Source organism: Anser anser (assembly GCF_964211835.1).
Source record: "Anser anser genome assembly, chromosome: Z".
Classification (NCBI taxonomy): Eukaryota; Metazoa; Chordata; class Aves; order Anseriformes; family Anatidae; genus Anser; species Anser anser.
The window spans coordinates 25,777,936-25,799,634 of NC_139723.1; the positions used below are offsets into that span (position 1 = coordinate 25,777,936).

General features: G+C 36.5%; 1 long non-coding RNA gene across 2 annotated transcripts in view; it reads left to right on the forward strand.

Moving 5' to 3' along the window:
* The window catches only part of LOC310889824, a 97,796-nt gene continuing 76,097 nt past the window's right edge, over positions 1-21,699 (forward strand). Inside the window, exons 1-4 of one of the 2 annotated variants that reach the window (XR_014576823.1) lie at positions 1-2,740; positions 5,239-5,289; positions 6,129-6,169; positions 20,910-20,995. This is a non-coding gene — a long non-coding RNA (uncharacterized lncRNA). Of the gene's footprint in view, positions 3,181-5,238; positions 5,290-6,128; positions 12,473-20,909; positions 20,996-21,699 lie in introns of those variants that run through there. The other variant, XR_014576824.1, reaches the window with a different exon arrangement.

Consider the following 21,699-nt stretch of genomic DNA (forward strand, 5'->3'; position numbering starts at 1 on the left):
GGATAGCTCAAGGAGGGGAATGTTACCCTGATATTTCAAAAAGCAGTCTGTTCTACGTCCTCCTTAACTTGGTGGTTTTTTCCTTAAGCTCTAATAGCTTGGTGGTAGAGTGGCATCAAGGCAAACCCACAGAGGAGATAACTAGATTGCATTAGACGAGTTGAGGGAAGACAGCTGTCAGTCTGGAGAAAAAATCCAAAATCACCTTTCTTGCACAGAGAACAAAAGGATAACAAATGGTAAGGATATTTACTGATCCGACTCCATCCATTCTTAGGAAATAGCTGTCTAAATTTACAAATGCTTTATCAAAGAATTAGTCTGGAGTAAAAAGGGGAAGGGGAAGAGATGGGAGCTTTCTGCCATGCTTTTGTTTCTGTAAGGACTGGAAGGGCAGAAAGAATTCATCAAAATATGTGAGGAAGAAGAAGTAAAAACAAAACAACCTTGGGGCAGTACTGCAAGAAGAGAAGAGAGAAATAGTTCATGGTTTAAGTGTCAAAACAAGTAAAGATATGGAAGGAGAAGGGTTGCAGTGTACTGGTCTCAAATCTGTCTGGATGGCATTTTTAGTGTAGAAAGCGTATGGAGAATAGAGAAGGAGCGTGGGACATCTTAGCAAAATGCTGTTGATCGGAGCTGTGCTGCAGTGAAGGTTGAAAGGAGGAGCTTGGGGCTGTGCAACTTTCACGTAAACTGTCATATGCTTAGATGAAATTTAGAGGAACCTTCACAGGATTTGTTTTGTTTTCTGGAGGAATAAAACAGTAAGCTGAATACTTTAGGCCATCCAGATATGATCTGAATTCAAATGCACTGTGTCTGTGGTATCCTGCAGCTGTACACGGAGACAATAGGCAATTGGTGCAACTTCACAGTGTTCTTTGACAAAGCTAAGTGTAGAAAGCTGTCAGAGCAAGAAAAAAAATATTTTATCTGTAATGTTTCTTTGTAGTTATTTTCAGTAAACAACAACAAAAAAGCTTCAAGCTTCTTTTTGTATTCCGGTATGAATACCAACTATGATGTCTGTTAGTATTATTGCCCTATTTCCTTTTTGCTAGACTCTTGCCTCCTCAAACTCCTGATGACCTGTTATTTCTGTGAAGGTGAAGGAGACCTAAGTGCTAAAATATGCAAGAACTTTCAGAACAGCGTTAACAGCTTGAACTCTATGAAAAACTGAGCAGGGCATGATTCTCTGTAGTGCTTTACATTAACCTATTTTTCAGAAACTCAAAAAATGTTCAAGAAATGTGTTAGGTACTGAGATACATTTAGAATTCTATTTAAGGCCAGAAACATTGCAGTACAGAGCTTCACTGTGTGAACTACAGTCTTCAAATGGGTAAACAGAGGGAGAGGGAATGTCACAGAGCACTAGAATATTTACTGGCAGAACACCAAGATTTTCAGCTAGATGAATGAGAGAATGAGATGGGGTGGGAAGAAGAAAGAAGTAAATGTACAATTTTTTTTTTCTGCCTTAGTTCCATGATTTAATGGTTTTGATTTTAATTGGGACTTTTTTTATTAATATATATATATATATTTAATGAAGGAGAGCTGAAAGGTATCAAGAACAGCTATAGCTCCAAGCATCTGACTGTATGCAAGGTTTCTACTTATCCATCTGTATATATTATATTCCATCTTAAATGAAATTCTCTTAATTTTTTTCAGCATATTGACATTCTACTGATATTATTTCAGAATTAGTTTCAGTAAAGAGATAACTATAAAGAAGCTGTTTGATATTAGAAATGGTGATGGTGTCAGTTAAAACGATACAAAAGGCTTCAAGTAAATGGTGGCAGTCTCACTGATGACTTCATTCTGAAGTAGAACTGAACATACAAAAAAGAAATCATTTTTCACCCCAGGAAAGAGAAGTGGCACAAAATGATCTGTAAAGACTAGTCTGATTTATGAATTCTGAGAGACATGGTCATGTTTTAGAGTTGATCGAGTGCTTCATAAAATCAGATCTTCACAATTCAGGAGGGTTTTTAGAAGTTCAGATTACACAATTCTCATCAACTAGATCAATTTTGACACACTAGCATCTCAAGGTAGTCTGGCATTTCAGCAACCATAAGCCTGAAGTAAAAATAATCCTCTTTAAAACATCTTCAAAGACTAAATGGCTGGCTATGAAAGGAAAAGAGCATAACAAGTGAGAATTTTTCATGGTGAATTATAGGATTTATAAGAACTGCTTCGAGGTATGAATTTTAGGGTCTTGGAAAGTGACTTAGCAGAATATATACTCAAAATTGTTTGGGGATAGAAAAAAAAAAAAGACAAAGGCCTGGATTTCTTCCTTACACTGACTTTATAAATTTAACCAAATCCTTCTGTTTCAGTCTGGACTTCTAGAGAAGGCCTAAGTTTTGTAAGTGTTGATAGTGAAGCAAGGAGCTGTTTGTATTAAGATCAGCTACACCTATGAATTAAAGGAATGAGTTCAATGATGTCTTCGTGCTGTATTTTTCAAGATGACGTATGTTATGTTTGATTATTTAGCTAAGTTAGAAGCTGAGGAAAAATCTGAACATCTTTGTATGAAGATCTTTGTATGTCCCTTCCAACTGAACTATTCTGTTTTTTTGTTTGTTTTTTATTTTTCTTTCATAGTATCTGTGATCTGGGAAGTCCATATTTAATCCTGATCTAGGGTGAAATGGCAGTAATCCTGACTGGTCAATTGACAGAAGCTTAAATTTCCAGCAGCAGGAAGGTCAGCAATGCTGTTCACTGGGGCAATTTCAACACAGCAAGTAATCATTCTGATTAAAGCTCCTGTTGATACTGAATGTTTTGTCTGATTGGAAGGCTAAATCTGACCTTAATCACACAGATAAGATGACATCACCAGGGTGGTATAAACTGTTGAAAAGATTAATGCCCACTGTCAGATGTGAATTTAATCCTGAAGTTGGAAAAACAAAAGGCTACCTTTTTTAATTCTGTGATCACCACTAACATGAACCATAGCTAAACTAAACACTAGCTGAAGGAAAATTCTGTATTAGAGGGTGCATTAAATATAGTGTTTTTTTTATATTTCTTTTTTAGACTTAGTACATGAGCACTGTTTGGAAGAACTATTCTTGAACCATTTTAGGAATGATACATTTCTGCACTTAGCCTTCAGTGCTGCTTGGGCCTTACCTCAAGGTATACTACTGGGGGACTTTGTAGTAATAAACACAAATTTAATTAGGTTTACAATTGTAATAGGAGAGAGGAGATGAGATAAATCAAGGGTGCAGAATTTAACCAGATAAATCCAGTATATGTTCTAATTGTGTAAAAAATAAGGTAGTCCAACAAGCAAGAACCTACAAACAACCTGGAGATCACTAAGAAGAGTTTATTGGCCCACATAAACTCTGCCACATTTCAAAAGAAGAAAAAGTGATCTAATAAAACCATGATCCCATAAAACTCATTAGAAGACTCTATGTGGCTGTTGTAGGGTAAGACTGATGCTTAAGGAATGAAAAGCTTAAAGGCAAAGAACAAAGCAATGTATGACAAACTGGTCAAATGTGAATAGGAGCATAAGATTTTAAAACTGCTTTGCTAAGGAAAAAGACTGGTGGTGGAAAGTTCTGTAAATACATCAACAGTAGAATTTTGTCTGTGGGATCAGTGAAACCACATGAGGAAAAGGTGTCAAAAGGTCACTTTGGTGATGAGACCATGACAGACAAACTTAATGAACTCTGTGTCAGTTTTTACCGCTGGAGATATTGGGGAAATTCTCACATACACAGAATAAGTTTTTTGTAGCAGAGAGGTCAAAAAAAAAAAAAGAGGTTATCATAACATATTGAAGAATAATTTGCTTATAAATATTAGAGAATTCAGGGTCTTCAATTTAGAAACATGAGACAAAACTTCATGAAAGCTAAGCCCAAGGAAATTCGATTGAAAGTCTGGTTTTTATTTTTAAATTGCTGAATCAATCAATTGGTTGAAACACCAGGCTACTGAGGGAGTTATCCCACTTTCAGGTGGGGATAAAATCCCTTCTGAAAAAGTGTTCTAGCCACTCATAAGTTACTCTAGTCAGAAGAAGTATTTGTGCATGGGCAGCTGCCCATGATAGCTAAGGTAATGCCAGGCAACATTCCCTTGCAGAGCTGGCTCCTGACTGTCATTTGACTAAGCCATCCCCACTTCTAGCATCCTCTTGGTAGTGGTGAGGCCAGAGGAGCTGGCTTTGTTTGGAGGAAACCCTTTCAAATGTTGAAGTGCACAGAAATGAAATACAAATAAGCCACCAGGATGGGGTGGCTTTTGCTTGAGAGTCTTGAGCGCACGTTGTGTGTTCAGTTGGGACAGGGTGGTCTCTCTAAAGGAATATCCCAGTTTACTGTTCCCTGAGTGGGTCAGAAAGCATACAATAATGGGGTTCAGTGGGCTTTCAGAAAGCCTTTCATGAGAACGTGCAGCTGAGGTTATTAAAGCCTATGTGTTGCCACAGGGCTGGATGGTCACAGTACACGAGACAGAAGTGGATTTTAGAAAGTGAGGAAGGTTTTGGAAGTCTGTTGGGTTTTGGGGAGAGCCCTCATGAAAGAAAAAATGCAAAAACAGAGTCTTTTTTCTTAATAGTGAAATGTGAGAAAAATTTTGATCTGTTCAAAGATTTTTAAAACTGAATGTAAACTTAGGTGTAGGACACTTTTAAGTAACCAGTAACAGAGGATATGTATTTGGGTAGTTCTCACATACCAAGGAACCTGATTGTCACCCTTATGCATGTTTGTGATAACATGATAGCAATTTACGAGAAAAAAGAAATTATTAATGTCAGGTGCAATCTCTGTTGGATGTGGAAAATAGCAAATAAAATTCCTTACTGTGTACCATTTGCCTCATATCAAACATAATAGCTCAAGTTATTTTGAACATCCTAAGGTTTGATATGGACTTACTGCCTTGACTGATAATGGATGAAGGTGCAGGAAATATTTTAGAGTAAGCAATTAGTAATTACACACATGGGATTAAATTAAGCAATTCAAGCAGCCATCTTGAATGTGTGTGTGTGTGTATGTGTACATATATATGATTTAAAGTGGTTTATAATATTCTTGCTTGTTTTAAAGATTTGTCTGCAGATCAAAATATATTTTTAATTGGCCAAAACCTTGAGCTGGTAAAACTTTCTTAGAGAAGATTGAATTTCTATATTCATTCTCTTTTTCTTGCTTTCCCAATTAGATTGTTTCTTTCTTGAACTGCAATTCATCTTGTTTTGTTATCAGTCCAGAGGTAAATAGGATTGGAAAATTTGAACTGAATTTGATGATTATGAGGTATACTTATTAGAAACAAAACTTTTGTTTTCAGTAGCTATCCATGAAGGAAGTATGTGACTCGGCTGCTAAGTGTAAACATAGACTTTTTCCAGATCTGGTGAAAAGCAAAGGTTATAGCTATGTTTTGGAAAGTTATTATTGTTTGTTGTTGTTTGTTTGTTTTGGATTGTCCCAATATGTTAAGAATAAACAAAACATAGAAATTGGTTGGGTCATCCTAAAAAGAAGGCTTTTATAATGATGTGAGAAATGATTGAAGTCTGGTATTACGGTGGCTTTGTTCTGAGAAAATCCAGGAAGCCCACTCTCAGGAACACATTTACCATTTCCCAATTCTAAGGCTGAAAGATTATAGGCTGTGAGACACCGCTATAGTGTCCAGTCTAATCTTAGTACATAATCCAGTAATATCTGTGTCAAATCCATAAATTCTGACTGAACAGCGTTTTTAGCTGAACTTGCATCATCAGCCATTGCTCCTTCATTTCATTACACTGTCAGTAGCAATATTAAAACATAATATTGAATTCTTTTTTTTTTTAATTGGAAGCTCTGTTTTTATTGATTAAAATGGGAACTTGCTTTTTATAACCAAAATTTTAAAACACAGGGCACAAATTTTAAACAAACACAAAATTTTAAATTTTAAATTTTAAATTTTTTAAATTTTAATTTTTAACAAACACAAAATTTTAAAAGCCAGGGCTTCCTTAGACAGTATTGTGTAGTTTTAGGTTTTTGCTTTTCCTAAGCAAGATGTATGACAGCACTAAAGTATCCTGTCTTTTCTAGAGCCAAGCTGCAGCCATGGACTGAACACAGGATTAAACTAGGTTTGTTTTACTTAAATAGTTTTCTTCAAATTGTTGTGCTGGTGTTCATGTAGTGCAAGATGTAGCCAAAAGCTTTCTACATGGTGGTGCAGTCTGCATACTGCATAGTTAGAAACATGTTTTCCTCTCACAAATGTATGAAAACTCCCTGTGCCTATTAAATAAATACTGCATCAACATTATAGAGCTAAGGATGAAGTTTGAGACAAGATTGTCTCTTCTGGCTAATTCTTATGTAATACTTACACACTGACTTGCATTCTCCTTGCTTTGGGAAGCAGCTTTATTATAAAGAATATTTCTTGTGTGAGATATTGTTTCGCAGTGTATTCTTAACTAATTTATATTAGGACTGAATACCTCCTGTAAGTGAATGCCAACACCTGATGTACTGAATGTAATAATTTAAAAAAAAAAGTCATATTTTTTTTTATGATAAATCTGTTTTAATATTGTTGTTGTTACGACACGAAAGTTGTGGAATTCTATACTGCCAAAACCACGACAACGCTGCATTTTGCTGTTTATTGTGGGTCAGTATGCCACATGAATTCAGGCTTTAACTCACTGCCCCTTCAGTCTCTTGGTCACATGTTGCCACTACTCACTTTGTGTTAGCTGTCACACTGCTCAATTGCTTATGTGCTGGTTTATCTTGCTAGAATGACATAAAATAGATGCAGGTGAAAAAAATAGCACATAGTTTATAACAAAGATGCTAATGAATTTTTGTTAGTAAATAGTTTGACTACTAGTAAATATCAATCAGTACATTTTTAATGTATCATGAAATAAATTGTTATCCTTAACACATACATAAAAATTGCATTAACACAAATTAAAAATTGCATTAACACAGAAACAAGTAATTGCACTGAATAAAAAGCTAAATGTAATTGATATAGATTTTGTATGTGTTCAAACTGATATTTACATTAGGTATTCATTGCTTTATAAATTTTGTACGAGTGATTTCAACTGAGCTTGTCTACATTTTTTTTAGTTTCTGTGTAGATTCTGGACATGCAATGTACCCTATTAAACTTTTAGCAAATTTTATAAGTGTTTCAAGACTAGTGACAACTGCAAGTTAATTTTGGAGGTTCTTTAATTGCTCTGGTTTTGGTTCCATTAGTTTTGCAAATTATATCTAGATGAAGGGAGAGACTGATGCTTCATACTTTTACAGCATATGTCTGGCTGCTAAGAAGCTGTTGAAAGGATCACGTGACATGCGAGTTACTTTTTAAAAGCACTTTCAATACATCTTTAGCATATGAAAACTGAAAGAAACGTAGAAGTAGATGAAAGGAAATTATTAAGGGCAGGTTTTTCAAGATGACTTGTTTTGTATAGTTAAGTATCTTAAAAATTTTGCTTTATTGGGCAGCGGTGGAAGAAATAGCAATAAAGTTACATCTATCTAGCCTTAGCTGTTGCTACATAAATAAATGAAGGTTAGTGTACAGTAAATTTAATGGCAGCCAAATTGTAAATAAAATGGGAGTGGCTTTTAAAATTTAGTGGAAAACCTGTCATTGATTTTTATACCATGAATTCTTTATTACTTACAGTAATTAAAATGAACTATCTCAGGGAAAAAGGGTTTACAGACAAATTATTTTAGACTGAGTGGCACACTCCTGTAGTTCTTGTACTCTGAAGCATCTCTGCACGTGTTATTCCCGTAATTCTTTTGCATTCTTGCTTTCCCATTACCCTAATGGTCTCAATTAGTACTGTTTTTCTCTGCGTCAACATAGCACTAACTTCATCTCAAATTCAGAGTTAACAAATGATGCAGTCAGCTCTCAAACAGGCCATCAGAACCAAGTAGGAACACTGGAAAACACACAAAGCATTAATCAGAAATATAAATGGGCTTCTTGCATAGGCATTCATCTTCTGCTGTGTCCATGTGTCTGTGTTGTGTGAGTGTAAGCCATTTCTCAAGATCAGAAGCTGGTAAGTTTCTGTAACAGGATGTAGAGCCTGGAGGCAAAGGGAGTCCCATGTGATGTGGCAGTTGCCAGGGTAACTGGCTTTATTCCTGATGCTGAGTGGAACAATTTCTGTTTATCAAAACAGAGGGTTTTTCTTCTCCTCTCTTTCTTCTCTCTCTCTCTCTCTCTCTCTCTTTTCTTTTTTTTTTTTTTTTTTTTCCTATCTGTGCAAAGGGATGATAAGTGGAGCGCTCTTTGCCACCCATTTTTTTTTTCTGGTGATGTATGACAAGTGTTTGACCTCTACTTCAACAGAGAGAGAAATGCCTTCTGGGGTGTGGCCTCATTTATATGCAAGTTGTGTTAAATTTTTGAAGAGCACATTTGATTTTCCATTCTTTTCTGTGGCAGTAAATTCTACTCCTCCTGACAGCAGAAATGCCTTAAACAGAATAAAATTAGCTGGAAAATGTTGAGCTCTGTCATCTTGTTTCTTACTATAATTCAGTGTGATTTCAGAGGAATCCAAAGCTAAAAGAACAGTCTTTGCGCAAAAAGAGAATAAAATGTAACAATTTCATAGATTTTTACATTAGCAGCTGTGGAAAAAAATACAGTATTTCACCTACTCATAGCAGAAATGTAAGAAGGGACTTATGGTCAATGCAATGAGTTTGTCTTTGTTTTCTTTCTTCTACTGAAAGCAGGTTACTACCAATTTTCACGAACACTTGCGTAAGTCTTCTGGTTTAAAATTGCACATCTGTTTCTGATCTTTTTCACAAAAATTGTGCTAAGGATGCATTTTTGTGAAAAACAGCAAAAATAATTTTTATGGTGAAACTGGTAGAAGTAATGATTTGATATGATTTTATTGCCAGAGCAGCATTCTTTTGCCATTTGATGAAAAGAAATTTGGAGGGAACTTGAAAAAGCCTACTATTTTAAGTGCAGCCTTAGCAACCAACCTACTTGGTTTCAGAAGATATTGCAATTAGTTCTGCATATGTAAAAAGTAAATGTCACAACAGTTTCTTTAAATAATTAGTGAAACAACTGCTTTCTTTTTCTTTTCATCCTTCATGATGGAAATTGATTCACGGTGCCATATTTCAGTGATACTTGTAATCCTAAAAAATAAATAAATTGAATAACCCTTGCCATGCTTGATGCAGCACGCAGCAGAAATGAATCGTGACTAACATAAAGCACCTTAGGGTTTTTTTTGCATAGGAGAGTTTATGGGGAGGCAAAGTGATGTTACATTTTGTATCTTAGACTGTGTCAGATGTTCTAGTAAATTTGTAGAGTAAGTTGATATTAAGAACAAGTCATGCCTACATATAACTACAAAAAATACAGGCCTAAGTGTGCAAGATTTTAGTTTATTGGATTTTTTTTTTTGACAATTTGCCTGCTTTGGCAGTACAAAACCCAGCTTCTGCTAGATGCTGTCATCCCTCCCTGATGCTTGCAGTAAAACAGGGCAAAGCACACCTTGTTGTGAAGGTTCCTTTTGCTTTATCAGGGTACTAAAAAGATTTTTTAGGTTCATTCTAGCAGAAAACAAACAAACAAAAAAGTATTGCTATTACATGTTATTTCTGTGTATGTCTTAAATCACTGAGAAAGAGCTGAGACAATTTTCAAAATCATGTATATATAGAAGTTAGGGGTCAGTACAGGAGATAAAGACACTCACAATGAGGAAAGGTAAACACAGCTTCTCATTTTTGCTTCACCAAAGACATGGTCTCAGCTTAAATGTGTGTGTTTGAATCTCTAGAGCTAACCAGTGATGTCTTTGGAAGGCATCCTGCAGAGCTGCATTCTTTTCTATCTATGCCCTGTCCCCCATGTAGTCTTGCAGAAATCGTATTGCTTCTTTGCAGAAGAGGTGTGAAACTGAAGCATGATGGGAAGATTGCTATGGCATCTACACTGAATGTGTGGGCAACCTAAACATGTGCTTGAAATAATGAGTCCTGCTAAGATCACCAGTTAACACAGCTAAACCGTTTTTCTGGGTTTGAGTGGGTTCATAGGTACGCAATTATTTCTTAGAAATCTAGTCCACGTAAGGGTAGGGAGAGACAATTCACATCTCTTGTCATGTCTGTATTTCTCTTTACTTGTTCTTTTACACTTGGGTTGTAAGCTCTTTTTTGACTAATCTCTTTTGACATGTTTGTACAGTATTTCTTCTGTTCCAGGCTTCAACACATCGTGACCCTTATAGCAGTTAAATAGCAGTAAAAATATATCATCCCAGTTAATGTAATTACAATTGTACTTTATACCATTTTTTTCTATTATCTGGTGTAATTTCTTGATCAGCTTGACTAAGGTATGACTAGGCTGCGATTATATAGTTGTTTTTAAGCTCAAGGGGTAATAAACTTGGCTCTAGATCCAGTAATATATGTCCTGCTCTTTATCTGCATGAAATGTTTGACATTCTTTCTATGTAAGATGTATAGCTGTCTCATTTTTGATGGTGAGAATATTTCTTCTGAGGAAGAAGTTTCTCACTGGTATAGATAAAGGGAGCCTATGCCTAATGGATTAAGTAAAATCATTTCTTCTTTGGAATTTTTAGCAGAACTGAACTCAGAATGCACACTGAAGAATTGATTCCTGTTCTTTCTTTGGTAGAAGGAAATAACCTTGCTGTCTGGAGGACAGAGAACTGGTTTTATTTTATTTTTTTTTAATAGGATAATTGTTTTTTATTTTATATCCATTTAATATCGTCTAAACCATGCATCTTCTGGGTCCCTGATCGGTACAAATAGTGAGTATACAGGAGAAATCCTGGTAATTCAAACAGACAGTGTTCTTTTGACTTCTTAGGGATTTTACACAAAACTAGAGTTCCTTATAAAATATTTGCTGTTTGTTGAGGACAAAAATAGTATAAATGAGCTTTATAAGAGTATTTGGCCAGCATGAGTTTCGTGTATTTTTCAGCAATACCAGATTCTCTAAAGTTGATCTGTATTACTTGTTCTATACTCATTTGGCAAAAAAATATAGGGTCTGTCCTCACATAGTGTTCATTCTAGCTTTTTTTTTTCTTTTTTCCTACATGCATCCTGTTTTCCACCTCAATAACATTCTTTCATGGAACTTAATACTTACATGGAAAGATTACTTCTTATTCCTGAACTCTACAGTATTTTTCTTCCTGAAGATAGAGTGCAGAATAATTATAAACAGGACATGTGCAATGGTGAAACCAACTTGAAAGAAATTATAGCAGTTGAGAAGAGGGGGAAAAAAAAAAAGAACTTTTAGGTTTCATTGCTTTAATGTCAGGAGTAATCATTTTTTAAACAGAATTTAGAGAGCTTTATAAGAAAATCTCTTTCCCCTCAAAATGAACTTTATGTTTCCAAAGTAAATTATTGCTGGGTTTTCCACTCTAGGGATTTTTCGTTGGACAGCTATTAACAGCTTTAGGCAGCGTTACCACACTTACAAAAACAGTGAGGTGGCATTAAGTATGGTAAGGTACAACTTTCCACATCTACATTTGCTGAAGGAAAGGGATTTTGGCTTGTGCATTTGGGCTCAAAAAGCCAACATCTAAATACAATAATAAAAGGTAATGGTCAGAATCTACGCTTACAAACAACTCAAACATCCACTGCAGTGATACTTCCACAGACTCACAGAATGGCTGAGGTTGGCAGGGACCTCTGGAGGTCATCTTGTCCAATCCCCTGCTCCAGCAGGGCCATGCAGAGCAGGTTGCTCAGGGCAACCTCCAAGGGCAACCCCTCAGGACAACCTCAGGGCAACCAACCTCAGGGCAAAGAGGTTATCCAAGGAGGGATACCCCACAACCTCTCTGGGCAGCCTGTGCCAGTGCTCTGTCACCTGCAGAGCAATGAAGTTCTGCCTGAAGTTCAGAGGGAGCGTCCTGTGCTCCAGTGTGTTTTCATTACCTCTTGTCCTGTCACCACGCACCACTGAAAAGAGCCTGGCTCTGTCCTCTTTTGCATTCTCAAGGTCTATTAACAATACATGTTGAGTCTCTTTGGGGAATGACCTTCACAGAAATCACATTTAAGAAGAAAAATGGGTTATATATCTGTTGTGGTTTAACGCAGTCAGCAGCTAAGCACCACACAGTCGTTCACTCCCCTTCCCAGTGGCATGATGGAGAGAATCAGTAAAAAAAAGCAAAAGCTTGTGGGTTGAGATTAAGACAGTGTAATAGGAGAGAAAATAAATAATAATAATAATGATAATAGTAATACTAATAATGTGTACAAAACAGGTGATGCACAATGCAATTGATCACCACCTGATGCCCAGCCTGTCCCTGAGCAGTGGTGTCCCCAGTTCTCCACTCCTCCCCTCCCCCCCCCCCACCTTTGGCCAGCCACCCCATATTAATTGTTCAACATGACACCATATGGCATGGGACATCCCTCTGGCCAGTCTGGGCCAGCTGTCCTGGTTCCATCTCCTCCCAGCCTCCTTAGTGGCAGGGTAGCACCAGAAGCTGGAAAGTTCAGAGCTCTGTGTGAGCACTGCTCTGCAGTAACTGAAACATCGGTGTGTTATCAGCATTATTCTCATCTTAAATCCAAAACACAGAACCACATCAGCTACTAGGAGGAAAATTAACTCTAGCCTAGCTGAAACCAGGACAATATCAAAATTGTGTATTCAAAGATATGAGTTTAGCAGAAAGGAAAAAAAAAAAGTAATTTCTTAATAGTTTAGTTAAAAGAATGTGATACAGTCTTGAAAACAAAATAATCTTTGTCTTGGATGTTGTATGCATCCAAGTTTCATATAAGGTTAGGGCAATGAAGTACTGTTAGTGGTTTAAGAATAAAATACTTAAAAAATGAACCATTAACTTATGAAGAAAGATTATTGATACAAGGTATGTTTATTTCAGCTTAAGAGGATCTGGAGAGGAGCAGTGCAGTCCTGATGCATTACTACTGTTTCATCATGCTATGATAATACAAACAATAATGTGTAACAAATAGCTGATATCAGGTTTTTGCAAACATTGAAGAATAGCTTGGTACAGGAGCCTATGGCTTAAAAAATCAAGGGATTACAGTGGAAACTTAAAACAATTTAATGATAATTATTATTACATTTTCCTTTTGGTACTTTAATATAATGAAATAAGCTGATACAGTTGTCATTTACCTCATCAAAATAAGTACCATAGTTTTATAAGGATGTTGACTGGAAATGCATCTGTAAACTAGGTAAATTACTTAATGTGATCTGTGAGTTACCATAAAGTTTATGCTAATTATTACTGTTGCTCTGTTGCTTGGTTAGCAAGAAGGGAAAACTGCTTGCACTAAAATTGAAATAAAGCAAGAAGAAAGGTACCGATACCTATTAATTTTTAATAACCAAATATCAGTTTTCTATGGCTGGCCTGTGTTCTCCCATGCATAACCTATTAGTTTCAAGACTACTGAGAAGCATTTTTAAAAATTAACTGGAATAAACAGACATGGTAAGAGATCTGCGTTTCTGTTCTTGGATATTTACTTTTCATCTGTGTTTGGGATCAGAAGCTGAAATGTGTTTTTACAGAGGAGAAGGAACCTCTGAGGTGAAATGAGCACAGATGCTCTAGTCTGAAAGTCTTACCCCATGGCGTGGAGGTACTACACAGCAGGAAGCACCTCTAGTGTTGATTTGGTTGCACAATTCATGTGTGTGTGCACATAGATGAAAGTCTCACTGCCTCCTGGCATGGTTAACTGAACTGCCTCATTTCCCCTTCATCTGTGAGGCATTAGGTGGATGCAGGAACACATTGACACTGGGAAGAACAGAATGTCCTTTGTGCTTCATCAAACTAAAATTCCAACCTATTTCAGTCAATTTTCAGATTGTTGAAATACCTTTTCTTTCAAGCCCTATAACAATGAGATTTTAAAATTTCAATTAAAAAAAAAAAAGTAAAATTTCAGAGGAAAATCCTACGAACTCTGCTGAAAAACTGCTTGCTGAAAGCCTGAAAATGAAACCTGAAATGTAAACACTGTTCTTAGTTACTTGAAAAATTATCATCCAGAATATACATTGTTTTTCTACTTTACAGTGATGTTAACAACTAGTCATTTGTTGAAATGTTTTTCTGGGAACTGGGGGTTGAATACAGTCTATTTGCCGAAGGCTGGAGAATTCTAGATATGGATTTTTTTATTTTTTTTTTTTGGGGTGGGGAAGGGAGGCAGGACTACAGGGGGCTGGGGAAGCAGTGGCCCAGTAGGAAGTTGGCTGTCCAGTTCACAGATCACAGATGGATATCCACCATTTTCCTTCACCTGTTTTATCTAGAAATCAGTAGCGTTAAGTGATCATATAAGTGTTGCAATAATAAGATCAAGATTATTTCAGTTGATTATATGCAAACAAAAGATGTCTCCCTAAAAAGACCTAAAGTATTTTGATCTGGATTTCAGTAATAAGAAATTTTGTTTTCCACAGCTTCATAGTAATGTTTTCTCATTTCAGTTGTGGCACTTCTCTTTGATCTCTTTTTAACTAATAAAAGAAACATGCAAGAACAAAATTAATATCCTCCCTGTGGTAAAAATTAAGTGAGTTAAAATAAAAATAGTCAAAAGGAATGACTCTATGCTGTAAAAGATGCCACAGCACAGTCAGTTTTTAGGTGATCTCACTGATCAATTATTTCTTAAGACTGCTGTGAAATTATTCACGCACAGCATTACAATGGCTTTATGGATACTTTTATATGGTACACTTAAATTCAATCTTTTGATCTCAGCTAATCTTCTGTAGGTCCACAATTATTTTGACTGCTTCCATTTAGCATTTTTTTACAGCTAAAATATCACTATTATTTTTTAGGCCAATTATGCCTCCAAAGATGTAATTACTAGACATCTCTGTATAATTATAACTTGAATTTCCTGTTAACTTGTTAATAATTGCATGATCCCTGGGTAACAAACAACTTAGGACTCAGCCTCAATTTTGTTTTTAGCTCAGGATGTAATTGTTGCTGATAAACGGAAACAGTTCATCTTGAAAAACAATATTTAGTTCAGGCCAATTTCATAAAAATGAAGCATCTTATTATTATTCAATTAAGATATTTAGATTACTTTCTCTACTTGCTGAGAATATACACTATTGTATATTAGCTGCCAAGTTCTCCTTAGTGGTCAAGGACTGAGGACCTGCATTGCAGTCTAATGTTTTTTGGCTGTTTCTATGTATGTGCAAAGTGGTAGCAAAATGGATGATCCTGTCAATTTTGTCAGGAATCAGAAAATGGAACTGGAAAATGGACACCACTCTAAAATGTTGTCACCACAAAGGGTTTTTTTTCAAGTAGAAAGATAAGGTGTAAAATAGGATGTGGGAAACCTCTCATGGGGAAAAAAGTGTGTTTTCCATGTGTCTGGGGAATACATGGTGAGGCAGGAACCAAGCAGGTAACAACAGTGAGAGGGGAGGCAAGGGAGGAAATGGTACATTTGCACGGGAACAAATACATAATGCAAGCACTCGGAGAACTTCCAGATGAATACGATTTAGAACAGTTAGAAAGAGAGTGGTTAATATAGTCCTGACAACAGGAGAAAAAGTGAGCAGGGCCAGAATAAATAATATTTAATAGAAAGAAGAACCATATAGGGCCCATGAGCATTGGGGTCTGGGGTGGAGGGAGGCAAGGTTTTGAGAGAGGACTCGGGTAGATTTTATGAAAGAAAGTGGGACAAGTGAGCACCTTGAGCCCTCAGTATGAAACCTGGCACAAAACTAGAAACATGGGAAATGCAGATTTCCAAAACCAGAAGGACATGCCTGGAGCATCTAGAAGAGAGGAGGAGAAAAGAAAAACAAAGACCCCTTGGAGATGTGCAGTGACCTGAGCTTTCATTGTGCAGAGAGGGCTCAGGTCCTTTGTTCATGACCTTGCTGGAGAAGTGGCACATGCAAGTAGGAGTCTGTGGCCAGAACACGGCAAATAAATGATATACTGTGTGTGGTTAGGGCAAGATATGTAGTGGCTTTACACATGGAGCCAGATGTTGCTTAAAGTTGTATCATCAGAAAGTTTACATGCTTGTTTAAAAAAAAATTCTCAAATATTTCTTACAATTAGATGTTAGAGACATTAGAAACAGATTTCTCTAGAGATGGAAAGCAGAGAGAATTTCATTAGAAACTCTTTTCTTGCCTGAAAGTGTTTAGGTAGAGATTGCCATTTCCACGAGGATTCCTGGAACAGAGGTTTCTCTATCTGATTTAAATCAAAATCCAGTGGAGCAATTAATGAGATTAAGAGCTAAAGTATAATCTTAAGGGCATGTTTTCAGTTTTAATAAACAGAAAGATGAGTATGAGGTTCATAGAGCGCTGAATTCTCTGGATATTAATCACATCCTCTATCAACAAAGTAGAGGGCTGTATTTTATTTATCTTTACCATTTGCAGGCTGGAACAACAACAAAAAAAAAAATAGAAAAAAAAGTCTTGGTTGAATTAAATGTTCCCATCAGACAATTTGGGTTAAAATTTTTAATAACGTAAACGTATAAGTGTTACATAAATGAAATATTTATCATAAGGAAATATCTTTGAAAACGAAAAATGAAAATGTTTTCTTCTTTTTAATGTCTCTTTTGAATCAAAACAACAGATATCCACATTAATGTTTTAAGTGCTTTTTTCATTAGGTCCACATACTTTGGAAATAAAAAGTTAGGTTGGAAAATCTTTTCTGGTTCAATTTCCAAAAAAAAAAAAGTAATCCCAAAAGATGGAACTCTCTTTACTAGTATTAATAAAATGATCATGCCATACACCTGTCTGTGTTCAGATTATCACTGCTTCATGTGTTATTTCTGTTACACATATTAAAAAAAATAATAAATTTGGAAAACCGAAATATTTAAGTATATTTACTTTTGACTTAAATGTGTTTAGTTTTCCTGTTGACACAGGAATGCACAAACAAAACCATTAGGCAGGTTAAAATGTCTGGGATATGTCTCCATGAAGAGTTTATGAGAGCACGGAAACCACAGAAGGTTGTATCCATCCTTTTATCACTCTTGTACATATGTAGCATGATGGAGAGCTAGGGCTTTTGTCTTGTGCTCAGCAATTGATTCATTGTGAATGGGTGTGAAATTTGTTGCTGTGCTATTGCCAGATGATGCCTTCCTGGTCTGATAATCTGGATCATCCCTGAGGCAATTTATTATCACCCATCTAGTCACCTACTCTGGGGCACGAGGTCTGGAGCACACCAACATTAACAACAGTGGGTGTAGATGTGGCATACAAACAGACCTGGCCTGATGGCTGAGAGGAGGGACTTCAGTCATGAATGCATGCAGTCATATAAGAATCCATACAAAGATGACATGAATTTTGTCAATTGTTTTTAAGATAGTAAATGTAAAGGAGTAAGCAGCTCTCAAAAAAAAAGAGTAGACCAAAGTACCCTGAAACATTCTACATGAGAAAGACTAGCATGAAGACATAAACTGGGGCAGAAGTACCATAATGTTTTACTGTAACTTACATCCATGTGGGAACATCTTATAACACAGAACAGATCATATATTAACAAATAAAGCTCCTGTTGATATTTTAAAAGAAGACTTTTGCAATTGGGTATATGATAGAAAAAGGTACCTTTTCAAAGTATGCTAGAAATTTAATCATTACTGAACAATTTAAATTATATTTCAATCGCTATATGAAAATATTTGTTTTTGGTTTGGTAGTATAATTGGTTAAATTGGGTTTTTAGTTATCATCACGATAACAGTGCACAGAAGAAATAAGCCTTGTTGCTCATAGGTTTCTCTCTCGGCCTGATAAGATGCACTTACATGTTTTATATATTAACATGAATATTCATGGAAGTATCTCCTTGAAGTAGAAGATTAATAGAGCTGACACTGACAAAAGGAGTAGCATACACATCTCTGCATTTGTGGCACATGTCTTATAGTAGTTTTAAAACTATTTTTCAAATGATATTTGCCTTTATTTGACTTTCCACTGAGGCATGATTTAATGAGTCATTGTGTGGCAGTTGATTTCTGCCTTTTTTCTGAGATGTGCTACCTGATTGCTATCAGCCAGCTATTTGGTGCTGCTAATTAAAGAGATTAAATTAAAGAAACAGACCAAAAAAGTAAAAGAGGTGGATAAATAGGCATTAATCCTGCCATACTATGTTTGTGTATATAGATAAACAATTTTACAGCTATAAAATTTTGTCACTGGGTTTGGAATTATTATCTTCCAGGGCTTATGCATGGCCATCTATACCATGCCATCTATTCTCTGAATAATTCTGATATATTGTTCTGATGATCAGTACCTCTGAAACTCATCATAAGCATATGTTTTAAATGTCAGGATTATTGTGTTACTTTCATGTTTGGTAGAGAATAAAATATGGAGTCTCACTGGGAGGCAGAAATCTCTTGATCTCTTTTTCCAGTGTTACTGCATATGTTGAAGATTTCTGTTGTTGCAAAGCTATAGAACAGCTGACTTTAAGACTACATTTTTGTGTGTGTGTGTGTGTGTGTGTGTGTGTTTTGTTTTGTTTTTTTCATTTTTGATTTTGGCAGCTTCATACAGATAGCAGACTGAGTTTTTATTATTGGTAACTATATGGGACTTTTGAGAGTATAAAAAGTTAGAATAAATCTTGCTGAGCAAAACTTATCAAGGGCCACATAAGGAAGCATCTCTGGGTTAGACAAATAATACTGCTGGCTTTATGCTTTGTTTCTGGAGGTGGTTGATAAGTGATTTAGGGTACAAGCCTGAGTTACTATCTGTAGTGCATACCCCTTGTACTCTCCCGGCATCCATAATCATTAAGGGAAGACACCTTCCTGCCTCTTCCTCCAATATCTCTTTAATGGACCTGTTGTCTGTAATTTTACCTTGTCCCTCTTTGAACCATACGAAGCTGTTCACCTCCCTGACCATCTGCAGCAAACAAGTTCCAGATATTCACTATACCTTTTATAAACAAACAAACAAACAAACAAACAAACAAATAAATAAATAAATCACCTACTTATATGTGTATTAAATTGAGGAGTGGCCAGCAGGTCAAGGGATGTGATCGTCCCCCTCTACTCTGCCCTTGTGAGGCCGCACTTGGAGTACTGCGTGGGGTCCCCAGGACAAGGAAGCAGATCTGTTACAATGGCTCCACTGGAAGGCCACGAAGATGATCAAGGGGCTGGAGAACCCCTCCTATGAAGAAAGCCTGAGAGAGCTGGGGATGTTCAGCATAAAGAAGAGAAGGCTCCAGGGTGACCTCATTGCGGCTTTTCCATACTTGAAGGGGGCTTATAAAAAAGATGGACAGTGACTCTTTGCTCAAGCAGATAATGACAGGAAAAGAGGGAATGGTTTTGAACTAAAAGAGGGGACATTTAGATTAGAGGTTAGGAGGAAATCCTTCACTCAGAGGGTGGTGAGACACTAAAACATGTTGCCCAGAGAAGTTGTGGATGCCCCATCCCTGGAGGTGTTCAAGACAAGGTTGGAGGAGGCCCTGAGCAACCTGATCTAGTGGTGGTGTCCCTGACCATGGCATGGGGGTTGGAAATAACTGATCTTTAAGGTCTCCTCCAATCTATTCTATGATTCTATGATCTCTCAGTTTCACTGGGTGTCCCCTATCTGGGGTTTGTCAGATTTGGTGAGTAATCATTCTGCATTCACCTTATCTATTGCCTTTATTGTTTTGTAAACTTTGTATCCCTCTTCCACCTCCTTCCCTGGCAAAACAACTACTCCTGGGGGTAGTTGCTCCATTTCCTTGATCCCCTAGGTCACATTCCTCAGTACCTTGTTTCTGACTCCACTACTTCCTTATTAAGATGCAGAGACCAGAACAGCCCAGAGTACCCAAGATGCAAATACGCCAAAGTCTTAGATAGCAGCAAAATGGATAGAACCACATCTCTTTTCTTACTGCCCTTTGTGATGATGACCAACACTTTCTTGAGTTTCTTATTTGCCAGTGGACATGGAGCCAAAGCTTTCAGAAAGCTCTCAATGGTGATTCCAAGATCCTATTCCTGAGTTGTAACTGCCAAATCTGAGCTCAGAATCTTGCAGGCAAGATCTAGATAATTTTTCCTGACAGGCATCACCATAAATTTGTCTTTGCTGAAGTTCTTATATCACCTTTTTGCTCATTCACCTTTTGTAAAGTCCTTCTGGACTATGTTACCATCAGCATGGCATTTGACTGCAAAGAACTCAGTATTTCCCACAGACTGGACCCCCAAGAACTGGGGACATCCTGCTGTCCACCTCATTCTGTAGGTCAGTTATTAAGGAGCAAGTCATTCTTTAACATGTTTTCATAATGTATTTTTTGATCAAGTGAAGTCTCTTACAAATGAGTCAATTTTCCCATGTACTGCCTCAATTTTTGCAAGCTCTTCAATTTGTGATATTTAATTTTAAGTAGGGCCAGGACTGCATGCATTACTCTGTTGTTGATCTCACCAAAGCACTATGGAAAGGGAAAAGCCTTTGTCTTCCTTTCTGTAAACTACTCAATTTTTTATTATTATTATTATTATTTTTTCCTGCCTCAAAGTACATGTTCTATTTCTTGTCCACTGTGATCCTACTGGTGTTGTCACAGTTCTGGTTTACCCTAGATTTGGCTGTTCTGAATTTCTCTTTTTTCTCTACATAAGTACATTTCTCTCTGCCAGTCTTTGTATCCTATACACACCTAGTATGTTTTTTGCTTCCAGGTAATAGATGAAAGTGCTCAACAGCTCCTCCCTTACACTGATAATGCTGGAAATACTGATGCCCTACAGGCAAGAAACTTCTGGAGGTTTGTTCAAGTTCATAATGTGCATTAAAATCTTGGGGTTTGATGTTGGATGGACGAATTGCAGTATTCTTTTTCTTCTGAAGAGATCATAAATACAAAAAAATGGATAGAGGTACCTTGTTTCCTTCCCTAAATTTCACAGCATAGATATGGAACATAACTTGAAATTTATGTTGTGCAAAATTCATGGATCCTCTCTGAAGACATCTTGCAGTTTATATGTTTGGAAAAATGGACTTGAAATATAACTAAATGATCAGGAGACATTTAATTCTCTATTAGGTTTATAAGCAATGATATAAAAGGATATCTGATCTCCTTATCAAAGGAAAACTGATCTTCTTTATGCTTTTAAAGCAATTAGGTGACTTATTCTTTCTATTTTGATAAGTTCCCTACTTATAATTGTGAAACTACATCCAAAAGCATCTAAATGTATGATGATAAAAAAATGAATGTAACCTCCCATTTGACAAACCTGATCCCCTTCTATGACAAGGTGACACACTTAGTAGATGAGAGAAAGGCTGTGGATGTTGTCTACCTAGACTTTAGTAAAGCTTCTGACATTGCTTCCCACAGCATTATTCTGGAGAAACTGCTCATGGCTTGGTTGGGTGTATGCCTCACTGGGTAAAAACTGGCTGAGTGGCTGGGCTGAAAGAGTTGTCATGTTAAATCCAGATGGAGGCCTGCCATGAGTG